The sequence below is a fragment of the Papaver somniferum genome, chromosome 7 (assembly GCF_003573695.1).
Source record: "Papaver somniferum cultivar HN1 chromosome 7, ASM357369v1, whole genome shotgun sequence".
In the NCBI taxonomy this organism is placed as follows: domain Eukaryota; kingdom Viridiplantae; phylum Streptophyta; class Magnoliopsida; order Ranunculales; family Papaveraceae; genus Papaver; species Papaver somniferum.
The window spans coordinates 258,319,772-258,331,383 of NC_039364.1; the positions used below are offsets into that span (position 1 = coordinate 258,319,772).

Sequence of the window (11,612 nt, forward strand, 5' to 3'; positions counted from 1 at the left end):
TATCCAAGTTGAAAGCGTGGGTCTAACAACCACACCCAATCTTTCGCTTAGCAGTTTGTATGGACTAACTCCAATATACTTTCAAGAGAATCAACTAGACAGTCAGACTCAATCTTAAGAAAAGTATATCAAAGAGTTATATCTCAATTTCTCAATAAAATCTACAATCAAACAAAAAGGAATTTGCGAGCCCGATTGAATATAAGAAATAACTTATACGATATCAAAAACCAGTATCCAAGTGTCAATCAATTTAATCAACAACCAAAGGTTGGATTCACAATTGATTGAACTTATGCACAACCTGTGATATTTCAATTATATAAAAAAATATAATGCGGAAAAGAAATAACACAGACACTAGAAGTTTTGTTAATGAGGAAAACCGCAAATGCAGAAAAACCCCGGGACCTAGTCCATATTTGAACACCACACTGTATTAAGCCGTTATAGATACTAGCTTACTTCAAGTTAACTTCGGACTGGAATGTAGTTGAGCCCTAACCAATCTCAAACTGATCAAGGTATAGTCGTGTTTCATACGTCTCTAGAACCTCGTCGGATTCTGCGCACTTGATTCCTTTAGTTGATCTCACCCACAACTAAGAGTTGTTACGACCCAAAGTCGAAGACTTGATAAACCAATATGTCCCACACATAAAAGTATATTAAATAGATAAATCTGTCTCCCAGTTTGATAAATTAAGGTGAACAAGAACCAATTGATATACCGGACTTGTATTCCCGAAGAACATCCTAGAAATATCAATCACCTCACAATAATATTAACTGTATGGTATCGAAACAAGATATTGTGGAATCTCAAACGATAAGACGAAGATGTTTGTGACTACTTTTTATCTTGCCTATCGGAGATTAAATCTCGAGCAAATCTTAGAGAAGATATACTCAATCACGATAGAAAACAACAAGATCAGAACACCCAACTACAGAGAAAATAGTTGGGTCTGGCTTCACAATCCCAATGAAGTCTTCAAGTCGTTAACCTACATGGTTTTGGAAAAACCTAAGGTTAAAGGTGAATCGACTCTAATCGCAAGTAGTATCACACATGAGGTGTGGGGATTAGGTTTCCCAGTTGCTAGAGGTCTCCTTTATATAGTCTTCAAAACAGGGTTCGCAATCAATGTTACCTTGGTAACAAAGCATTCAATATTCACCGTTAGATGAAAACCTAATTAGACTCAAGCTAATATCTTTCAACCGTTAGATCGAACTTAGCTTGTTACACACGAATGAAAAGTGACTTCATTTAGATACGAGTAACCGTACCTAAACGTTTACACCTTTGTTGGCTCAACAATAGTTAACCAAAGTTATCCATATGAACACTTTCATATCAACCATATTCATCTTAACCATAACTAGTTCAAATGACTCAAATGATTGTTCAATTGTTTATATTCTCATAGAAGTATACAAGACACAATTGAAGCAAAATCGATTTTGATTAACTCGAATCAAGTCATGAACATTATAGCCACGGTTTGTAAAAGATTGCATTCCTTATTATATAAATGTGTTAGTTCATGAACAAATCGATTTTAGTACATTATCCACTCAAGTATACGTACGGGTACGCATACCTTAGTGGCCTGACTAAGTGTGGGCTCGCCAGTATGTGAACGGGTACGCATACCACCAAACTCAGCAGAAATTCCCGGAACTAAACCTCACACCAGTATGCGTACAAGGTTCCCGGACTTTCACTAAACCTACCAGTACGTATGCATACCATGGTTCCCGGACTTGGACTACATATACGCAAGTACGCATACTATGCTTATATCCAATTGTTCTAAACTCTCATTTCAACTATTGAAACATTCTTGGAAGACGAAAATAGCTGTCTCACACAAACTATTAGCTTCAAAGCAATTTTCAAGTGATCGAATGATCAATACGAAACATTCTGAGTCTACATCGAATGACTGTCTCACACAAATCATGTATGATGTTACCAGGCGATTTTCACATGATCATCTTTTGACTTTCGTCAAGAATATAAGATGAACTTGATTAAAGCGAAAGCTTACCAACACATATTTCGAGAAATATGTAAGCGAGTTAAACTCAGCTCGAAATATCAAATGTGCATAATTGAAGTCTATGTAGCTATACGACTTTTGTCTCAAATAGGAGATAGAGTAGGTAGAATTTTGAGTGATAAATGAGTTCATGTCTCCACATACCTTTTGTTGATGAAGTTCCACAAGCTTCCCTTAGTAGTTCTTCGTCTTCAATCGATGAACACCGTGAAGTCTAATGCTCAACTACACTTTCTATCCTAATCCGAGACTAAGCTATAAGTAGACTAGAGATCAAAACTTATAGTTTTGGCAACTAAACTTGAAAAATAAGCTTGAGATAGCAACACTTGCGAGTTCGACCGAGATGTGCTCTAACACAAGTGTCAATTAATTTATATCAACAACCAAAGGTTGGATTATCTGATTGATTGAACTACGCACAACCTGTGATATTTCAATTATATAAACAAATATAATGCGGAAAACAAATAATACAGACACCAGAAATTTTGTTAACGTGGAAACCGCAAATGTAGAAATACCCGAGACCTAGTCCAGATTTGAACACCACAGTGTATTAGGCCGGTACATACATTAGCCTACTCCAAGTTAACTTCGGACTGGAATGTAGTTGAGCCCTAACCAATCTCACACTGATCAAGGTACAGTCACGTTTCTTATGCCTCTGAATCCCAGCAGGACCCTGCGCACTTGATTCCCTTAGCTAATCTCACCCACAACTAAGAGTTGCTACAACCTAAAGTGGAAGACTTGATAAACCAATCTGTCTCACACATAAAAGTCTATTAAATAGATAAATCTGTTTCCCATAGAAATACCTATGAGTTTTGTTCCGTCTTTTGATAAATCAAAGTGAACATGAACCAATTGATACACCAGTCTTATATTCCCGAAAAACATCCTAGTAATATCAATCAACTCACAATAATCTTAATCGTATGGTAGCGAAACAAGATATTGTGGAATCACAAACGATGAGACGAAGATGTTTGTGACTACTTTTTATCTTTCCTATCAGAGATTAAATCTCGAGCAAATCTTAGAGAAGATAGTACTCAATACGATAGAATAAAGCAAGATCAGAACACGCAACTACAGAGAAAATAGTTGGGTCTGGCTTCATAATCCCAATGAAGTCTTCAAGTCGTTAACCTACAAGGTTTTGGAAAAAACCTAAGGTTAAAGGAGAATTGACTCTAGTCGCAACTAGTATCACACAGGAGGTGTCGAGATTAGGTTTCCCGGTTGCTAGAGTTTTCCCTTATATAGTCTTCAAATCAGGGTTTGCAATCAATGTTACCTTGGTAACAAAGGAAAACCTGATCAGACTCAAGCTAATATCTTTCAATCGTTAGATCGAACTTAGCTTGTTACACACAAATGAAAAGTGACTTCATTTAGATATGAGTAACCGTACCTAAATGAATACACACCTTGTTGGTTCAACAATAGTTAACCGCAGTTAGCCATATGAACACTTTCATATCAACCTTGTTCATCTTAACCATAATTATATCAAATGACTCAAACGAAACTAGTTCTAGAGTTGTTCAATTGTTTGTATTCTCATAGAAGTATACAAGACACAATTGAAGCAAAATCGATTTTGATTCACTCGAATCAATTCATGAACATTATAGTCACGGTTTGCAAATAATTGATTCCTTAATATATAAATGTATTAGTTTATGAACAAACCGATTTTAGAACATAACCTACTCAAGTATGCAAACGGGTACGCATACCTAAGTGGCCGGACTTAGTTTGGGTTCGCCAGTATGTGAACGGGTACGCATACCTCCAAACTCAGTTGAATTTCTGGACATGAACTTTACGGACTAGTGGAAAACAACCGATTTAAGATAGATAGTGTCGTTCTAACGAGTTAAACGACACTTTCGGACTGCTGCTGAAAGTGCCGTAGATTTAGTGTCTTTTTCTGGAACGACACTATCTGGTTGCCCTTTGATTACGATGCTTCCAGAGCGCCGCTATGCACGACACCTGGATTAAGTCGTTGATTTGATTTATTTTAATATTAAAAATTAAGTCAGATCTTGTTGGCTGACTCCAATTAATCTGATTGGGCTGAAATAGTTCTGATTCGAATTCAGATTATATTAAAATGAAACTCAAATTGCACTGAAATTCAAATGACAATTCAAATTCAAATTCAATTGAAATTACTAAAATTCTCAAATTCAAGCAAAATTCAAATGAAAAATAACATTAAAATACTAAAATTCAAATTCCAAATAAAACCTGAATCATCTAATACCAAATGACAGCTCCATTTACATTGAACTGTGCTCATAAATTTAGTCCAATTCATTAAGAAAAAAGGATTCAATTCCCTATTATTAAGGTTTCTTAAAGAGAAGTGATGCAACAAGTCCTAAAAATTTCAACCACAATTTCAGTCATTAGGACCTTGGCACCAGCTTGCTTGAGAGAAGATCTTTTAGAAGCACAACCCTTTCCAACATTTCCTTATCCAGCAGCAACAACGATCTCACCATCAACCATGACATCAGCAACCCTCATGAGACCATCGGGAAGAGAGTGACGGCATCCATGAAGGTATCGAACTACATTCAGAAGAAGAGTAAAAAGTCAAGCCTTATATGCTAGGTTTACATGACTAGTGGATAATAATATATACGGAGGTGGTCTAATAGACCCATCATCAAGACAACACCAGCAACAACATTTACACAGTGACTTCATTCAGACGAACAAATAAACCATATATAGGCAGTGAAAACCGTAGGCATGATAAGTATGATAACTCGTAAAGAAGCTGCCTGTTACAGGGAAAATGGTAAAAATTAGTCAAGACTGTATATTTGAAGTGAAGTGTATATTTTACTTAAGAATTTTCGCCAAGTTCAGTTTCCAAACAAAATTTTACTAGAGTTTTTACCTTTCTAGTTAGCATCTCCTACAACACAATTGTGAAACTGAAAATGTTCGCCTTGTAATCGTAAGGCTTTTCTCTATGACCTACATACATGTTGTGGTTGCGACGTAACCTCAGTTATCCAAATATTTAATGCCTATTTGCTAGGGTCTTAATCATAATTTGCACAGAAACCAACATGGAGGATATAAATGAATGTCTAACTGTTAGAAATTTGAAAAATGGCAATGTAGTAACATAAGTTCCTGTCTGGAAAGACTCGTAAGGTTATGAGTCTTATGACTACTGCAGGAAACTAGAAGAGAACACTAATAATGCTTACCTCATGCCATTCCAAGTGACGTTCCACTCTCTGCAGTCATCACTTTAGATTCATCTTGCACCCTTGCAACTTAAAATTCAACAACTATCTGACCTGCACAATCCAGTAACAGTAAGAGTACTTTCCACAAACTAAAACAAATAAACAAGTGAAAATATGATGGATAAAATGGCATCGCCTTAACAGAGCCAAGTGACATACTTATTCACAGTATGCAGGCTTTACTTCATGGTGATCAGAAGTCAGAACATGTAGACACGTTAGCATAAAATAGCAGAAAGGGCAGCCTCCAACTCGGAGGACATATGCACTTGCTTTTGCGTGCCTACTCGAGGTCTTGTTTACTGAAGAATCTTGTGCACTCACACTGCAAAAGCTGCTCCAAATTCTGCCGATAGGATGTCACTTAGCTGCAAAAGAAGAGAAAAATAAATCAAAATGTGCTAGTCAGGTTACATAAGTGCATAAAAATTCGTTGATAGATATTCTTTCTTCCGGGAGAATGCTAATTGCTAAGTCACTGCTAGCTATCTTTTCTCGTCATTAACATTACAAGCAATTCATCAAATTACAGTTCCATTTTGAATCTACCATGCATACATCTCTTGTCCAGTGGACAAAATCATGTCAAATGTGATGAAGAAGCTCAGTGAAGAATGTTGGGATGCATAATGAACATCCCATTCTCTTCACATAAGTTCAGTCAAAATACAAGTCATATACTCACATCTAAGTTTTGAAGTTCATAAAGACAACTGCAAACTGCAAAACAACAAACGAGAAACTTCCCAGTGATGAATTGAGGGTGTGTATTCCCTGTGAAGAAGAAAGAAACCACAAGTTAAACTGCAACTCAAGCAAGAAACCCCAAATTGTACATGATAAACTTAATAAATCAAGAACTACTACAGAAAAATGCATGAGCCAAAGCGCAATTGCTCCATCTCATCATGCATGTCGTAAAGTATAGGGTTAACCAAATGATCAATTGTAACTTACTGAATGGGAAGAAAGCATCACAGAGAATTTGAGAAGAGAAATTTAAATGAGTTGTAACCAAGTTAACCTTATTTATATGTTGGATGAAACCAAATGCAAGCTGCATTATCTCAATCCACCAAACACTAGAGGAAAAAGGCTGCATTGGAACAAATCAGTAATATAAGTCTACCATGATTCATAAACTTAAGAGACAAATGTCGGCACGTTTAGAGGCCCATGGTCAGAGTCGAAGGCGTTGGAGAACAGTGATACATACACATATGGGATCACTAGGAAAGCAGGCAAAGACTGCTGTAAGCGTTTCAAAGCCATCTCCTCCAATGCAACTATCATAAGATTCTGACGAAACTTCAACTAACAAACCAAATTTCTCAGTTACGGTCGATTCAATGACCAAGAGATCTGACAAAATCACAAGCTAGCACAAAGCAGTAAGTAACTACCTCTCGAGTTCGATTTTGAGAATTCAGCTCCTCGATGTTAACAAGAAATGCGCCGAACTGCTTGTAGAAAGACGTACTCCTGCAGTTCTATATATCCACAATTTAGTATAGTTGGAACTTTCAAAATTGTTAACAAAAATCATGATTAAGAACTGAATCCCATAATCAGACCTGGCTTGCCAAAAGAACTCCTTTACATCAGTTCGAGGAGTGCGCACTGGACATAATAAAAATCACGATTTTGAGAAATTCACCATACAATTGAGTAATAGCCTAAGTCTCAGTCCTTCCTGTGAAATGTTTAACCATGTAAGTTCTTGGTAAGTATCAAAACACAACAGTCTATAGTCATAATCTACTAGTATTACTTTCCAAGACCTTGCCAAATTCTCTTGATCCTGATGTTATCTGAATGATTTATTGCCTCTGTGCATGAAGTTGACTAACACTAGTAAAACCCAACGGAACCAGCTTCGTCGCTGCTTAATTTAATGATCTCACTAATTCCTTTGCTTAGAAGTAATTCGTTCCGAGAAGAGTATGCAACAGCTTCAACCGTGCATAGACCAGCATCTTTAAGCTTCTTTACATCAACTGAGGCTACCCCAGCCGCCTTCAAAAATAACATAAACAAAACAAACCCCAAATTAGTGAACCCTAAGAAACCTTAATTTTTCAAGAAAATCCCAGAATTACTCAAAACCTAAATAATCAAAAGGATTTATTTTTTCTTATAAATCTCCAAAATTGAAGAAAATCCTTTATTACGAATCAAATGAGGACCCTAATTAAGAATAAAAAAATTAAATATTCATTCGCAACCTTAAAATCCCCAAACCCAAGCATAAAAATGACTCCACCCGATTGTCCAAAACATCAAGAAAATCCCCAAATTCGAAGGTTATAATCGAGAAACATACTAAAACCCAGTGTGCAAATGATAATTAACGATAAGAAAGACACAATCTTTGATGTAAAAGTATAGAAATCGATCTAGGGTTTCGAGAGCGAATTGAAGAAAATTACCCGAAGTTGTTAAACCGAAAAAGGGGCCATGGAGAATCTCTTCTTCTCGGATGTTTTCTTCAACCATGTTCTTATTATGCTGCTGCTCCATCACTCCAAAATCAAAAACTCAGGCGAATCGAAGAGCGTCTTCTTCTTAGACAAAGGAGAGTCTTTGTGAGTGAGATAAGCGTATTTCTAAATGATGGGTTTTGATCTATGAAATAAGAGTTCAGGGAAGATGGCTTCTGAATTTTTGGTAGATTTCGTTTGACTTCAACAGAATTAGGTTTAGCAGGTGAGCAGAGAGAGAAAGAAGAAATAAAACAGGAGAGAAAGTGAAAGGAAAAAGGAAAAAAGGAAAGTGATAAGGTTTTTCACTTCTACTCTAGTGTATTAGGCTGGGTCTAATGGCACCCAAGATTCAAGATTTGAACTATTGAAGTGTCGTTTATAGCGCTATTGTTACCTTGGTTTTCAGAGAATACCGCGTGTGGTTTGGATCCAAGATAGAAATAATCAGGGGACGCGATTTGAAACTGCTTGTGGAAAAAGCACCAAACGCGGTTCCTAACCGCGTATAAAAAAATATTCTTTGGAAATATTTCACCGCACGCGGTTGCAAATAGCGTGCCACGCTGATTCAAACTGCGTATTTCCAATACGCGGTTACAACTTGCGCTCTGGATATATATTTGTTTGACCTTTTTTTTCTACATCCAGTTTACACTCGCAGGTTATACGACAAGTTATGTGCGTACACTTTCTATCAGGGTGAGTGTTGGTTAAACATACACCATTATAAATAATTTGATATTAACCTAAGGGTTACATGTATTGAATGAATAAAGGCCTCTAAACGATTATTGAATCTTATTCTTAGATAAATTTCGGCGAATGCTAGGCAATACACAGTAGGTGCGTCAAGCATTTAAACCGTTATGTGGCAATAACGGACGAGTTTTGTCTCGTGAGGGTTTACATAGAGATATGCCCACAAAACCATTACTATCATGTCGTTGATGCGGTTTTTTTAATCTTCCGCTCCATCTTGAGGATGATTTGGTGGTGGTTGTATCATGTTAAGTTCCGGGATGTTAGCCTTCGTGATTAGGTAGCATTGATAAAACATGAATTCTTTTCCTGTATCCCGAGCGTATTTCCCATTTGCATATCGCTCCTACACCAAAAATAAAAAATCATAAGTTGGTAAGTGTTTTTGTTGAAAAATATAACTGAGTGGTCTGAGTAAAAAGATAAACTGCTTACAAGCCTCTCAAATGTCCATAGTGGAGATCGGTTATGGGCAATATAAATTTCTTTCTAGTAACGAACGAAAACCCTCACCCCCTTTTTTATTACTCCAAGCCTACCCTTTATAGCAAAAGATGTTATTTGATGAATATTTGTGAACTGTTGTGTGTAATTTCGAATACGAGGATCCAAACCGTATTAGCCGGAACCCTGTGATGGTCAACCTCGGGAAGGGTAACAACAGTTACCCACGCATTTGTGATTGCAACATCCTCTTCGACGGTATACCTAGCCATTCTTCGGGTTGTTTAGTTGCCGGATAAAATGGACGAGAAGAAGTAATATTCCGGAAGAAGATGTAACCAGATGGATTATAATATCTTATGTTTTGCATTATTATTTAGCATCGCGAATAAGTTATTTTATAGAGGACCTTCTGTAACAGTCATTTCATGTAGCAATGATGTGTAAGGCTTATCTTGTATTGCAAGTGAGGTGACAAACCCGATAAAAACCACCCAGATGTCAGACACTTTAAATCTTTTCCTTTATTTTATCCTACACAGTTAACCTTATCTGAAAAAGTAATTCATGATAAAATAATTGGAAGATTTTAAATGATGATTGTGTTGTTTATCCCCAAACATATTTTTTGGATACAATGTCTAGTAAGAATTAAATCGCTTTGAAACATAATATGATTTACTTCATTAATTTGAAATTAGTACACGTACGGAGAAATGATATAAAAGTTCAACAATAATAAACGGACAACAAGCCTTTAAACCCGTAGGTGTCCCCAGCGGCCGAGTGGTCTTTCGGGAGGGTTTACAAGAGGTATACCCGCAAAACCAATAAGAACGGTGATGTTACATTACCCCATGCGCCTTGCTATTATCAACGGGTTGAAGTCATCCACGGCGTCCTTCAACAAAAGGTAGCATTCATAAAACTCAAATTTAATATCATTTTCTTTTCGGAACCGCACTTTCGTCATCCATTCCTACATGCAGAGAACGATAAAACCATTAATTACGTCCTCAAAACTAATGTTATACCAATAAGGAACGAAAGAAAAATATACTTACGATATTATTTGGAATAGAACTACATGTGAGTCTTGTGAGCAGCTTGGCTTGGATGATAGCATACATCCTAACATGCCTTAGTATTATTCTAACATGATGTCTTACATTAAATGTTGTTCTTTGCTTAGGATTCGTAAAGTTTGTAACAAAATGGTTATGTACCGATGGCCAAAAGGTATTTACATCTCTTTCAACTCCTTCTACAACTGGAACTAACCTTACTGCGATCCACGACGCTATAAATGCGTTTTGCTCCTCTGGGTTGACGTATGATCCACGACGCTATAAATGCCTTTTGCTCCTTGTGTCGCATTATGTAATTTGGTTTTTATTTTACCTCGTTGTAGAATTAAATTTCCCCTCTTGAATTAGTTTCCAATGTAGAAGTTACTTAGTAAGTTGTACCCCTTAATGTTATTTGAACTTTCAATTTGAATGAAAACACTTTAAACCTAGTTGCATTAGAAAATAATACGATATTTTTATTATAATTCCATTACAAGCATATAATCATTCCACATTGTATGCGGGCACAACATCCTTTAAGAGCTCGTACAGATCGTCATACATGAAAGGCCTCTTTGAATCCGCACGAAAATCAATCCTGGCTCTTGTTTTCTGTAAAAGTAATAAAATATAGATAAAATTATTCGGCATTCGTATTTATAATAAGAGTGTTAAAACTCGGTACTTATGGAAGGATATGTTTACTAACCCGAGCCTCGTATGATAGAGTATGATGAGTTATGTTTACATGAAGCAGACATGCAACAAAAGCATCAACATCCGTCGTTTCCAAAAAGTTTTGGTCGATCACTGTTAACGCGTGTGTTGATTACTAGCTATACATAGGCTTTATCATCACAATTGAATACGGTGAATGATAAAGGGATGTTTGTAGTGAAACCGTAGACATGTGAACGTCTAACCAACATTTATAATAAAAACACCAATGTAATCCAAAATTAATATTACTAGGTGAAAATTGAAAGTGAAATTTCATTCTATAATAAAAATATTAAAATGCTATAGAAAATAATTAAAATTAAAAATACACAACAAGTCTTAAGAAACAAGTGCAGAAAAGTCATACGAAAGGAAATAAGTGCGGAAAAAGTCTTAAGAAAGAAAAATAACTCCATCCTACTCTCCGTTCTCATAAAAGTTATCATCATTAGCTGGGTATTCATCTGCGTTGTCAACCACATCGGTAGTACCCTCGTCGGAAGTGGGGAGGCCATCATGCACCTCAGCGGGGCCGACTTCACCGTCTCGCAATCCTAGACAATGACGCTGCCAAATGTGCTCGATTATATTTACTTGTAAGAATCTCCAGCGGGAATGGCTTTGGTAATACCTACGCGCTTCTCTCACGTTACCTTGTACTGGAGGTGTTTCTTCTCTTCCATCGTACCTCGCCCACTGCGTATCACGATACTCATGTTCCACGCACATGTTGTGCATTATTAAACACGCTCTCATAATTGTCTGAACGTCACGATGAGA

At 36.6% G+C, this 11,612-nt stretch overlaps 1 long non-coding RNA gene across 6 annotated transcripts; it reads right to left on the bottom strand.

The window, feature by feature from the left end:
- Nucleotides 1-4,238: 4,238 nt before the first annotated feature.
- On the bottom strand, nucleotides 4,239-8,167 carry LOC113300200. Of its 6 annotated transcripts, none has more exons than XR_003335589.1 (11): nucleotides 7,786-8,167; nucleotides 7,138-7,372; nucleotides 6,931-7,049; nucleotides 6,760-6,838; nucleotides 6,573-6,670; nucleotides 6,381-6,452; nucleotides 6,042-6,130; nucleotides 5,516-5,724; nucleotides 5,315-5,407; nucleotides 4,996-5,075; nucleotides 4,239-4,660 (listed from the first exon to the last, which is right to left on the bottom strand). It is a non-coding gene; the product is annotated as an uncharacterized LOC113300200 (long non-coding RNA). The 6 variants fall into 6 exon arrangements; XR_003335587.1 differs by having other exon boundaries at nucleotides 4,239-4,876; XR_003335586.1 differs by having other exon boundaries at nucleotides 4,239-5,075; nucleotides 6,760-6,846.
- Between the last annotated feature and the right edge of the window lie 3,445 nt (nucleotides 8,168-11,612).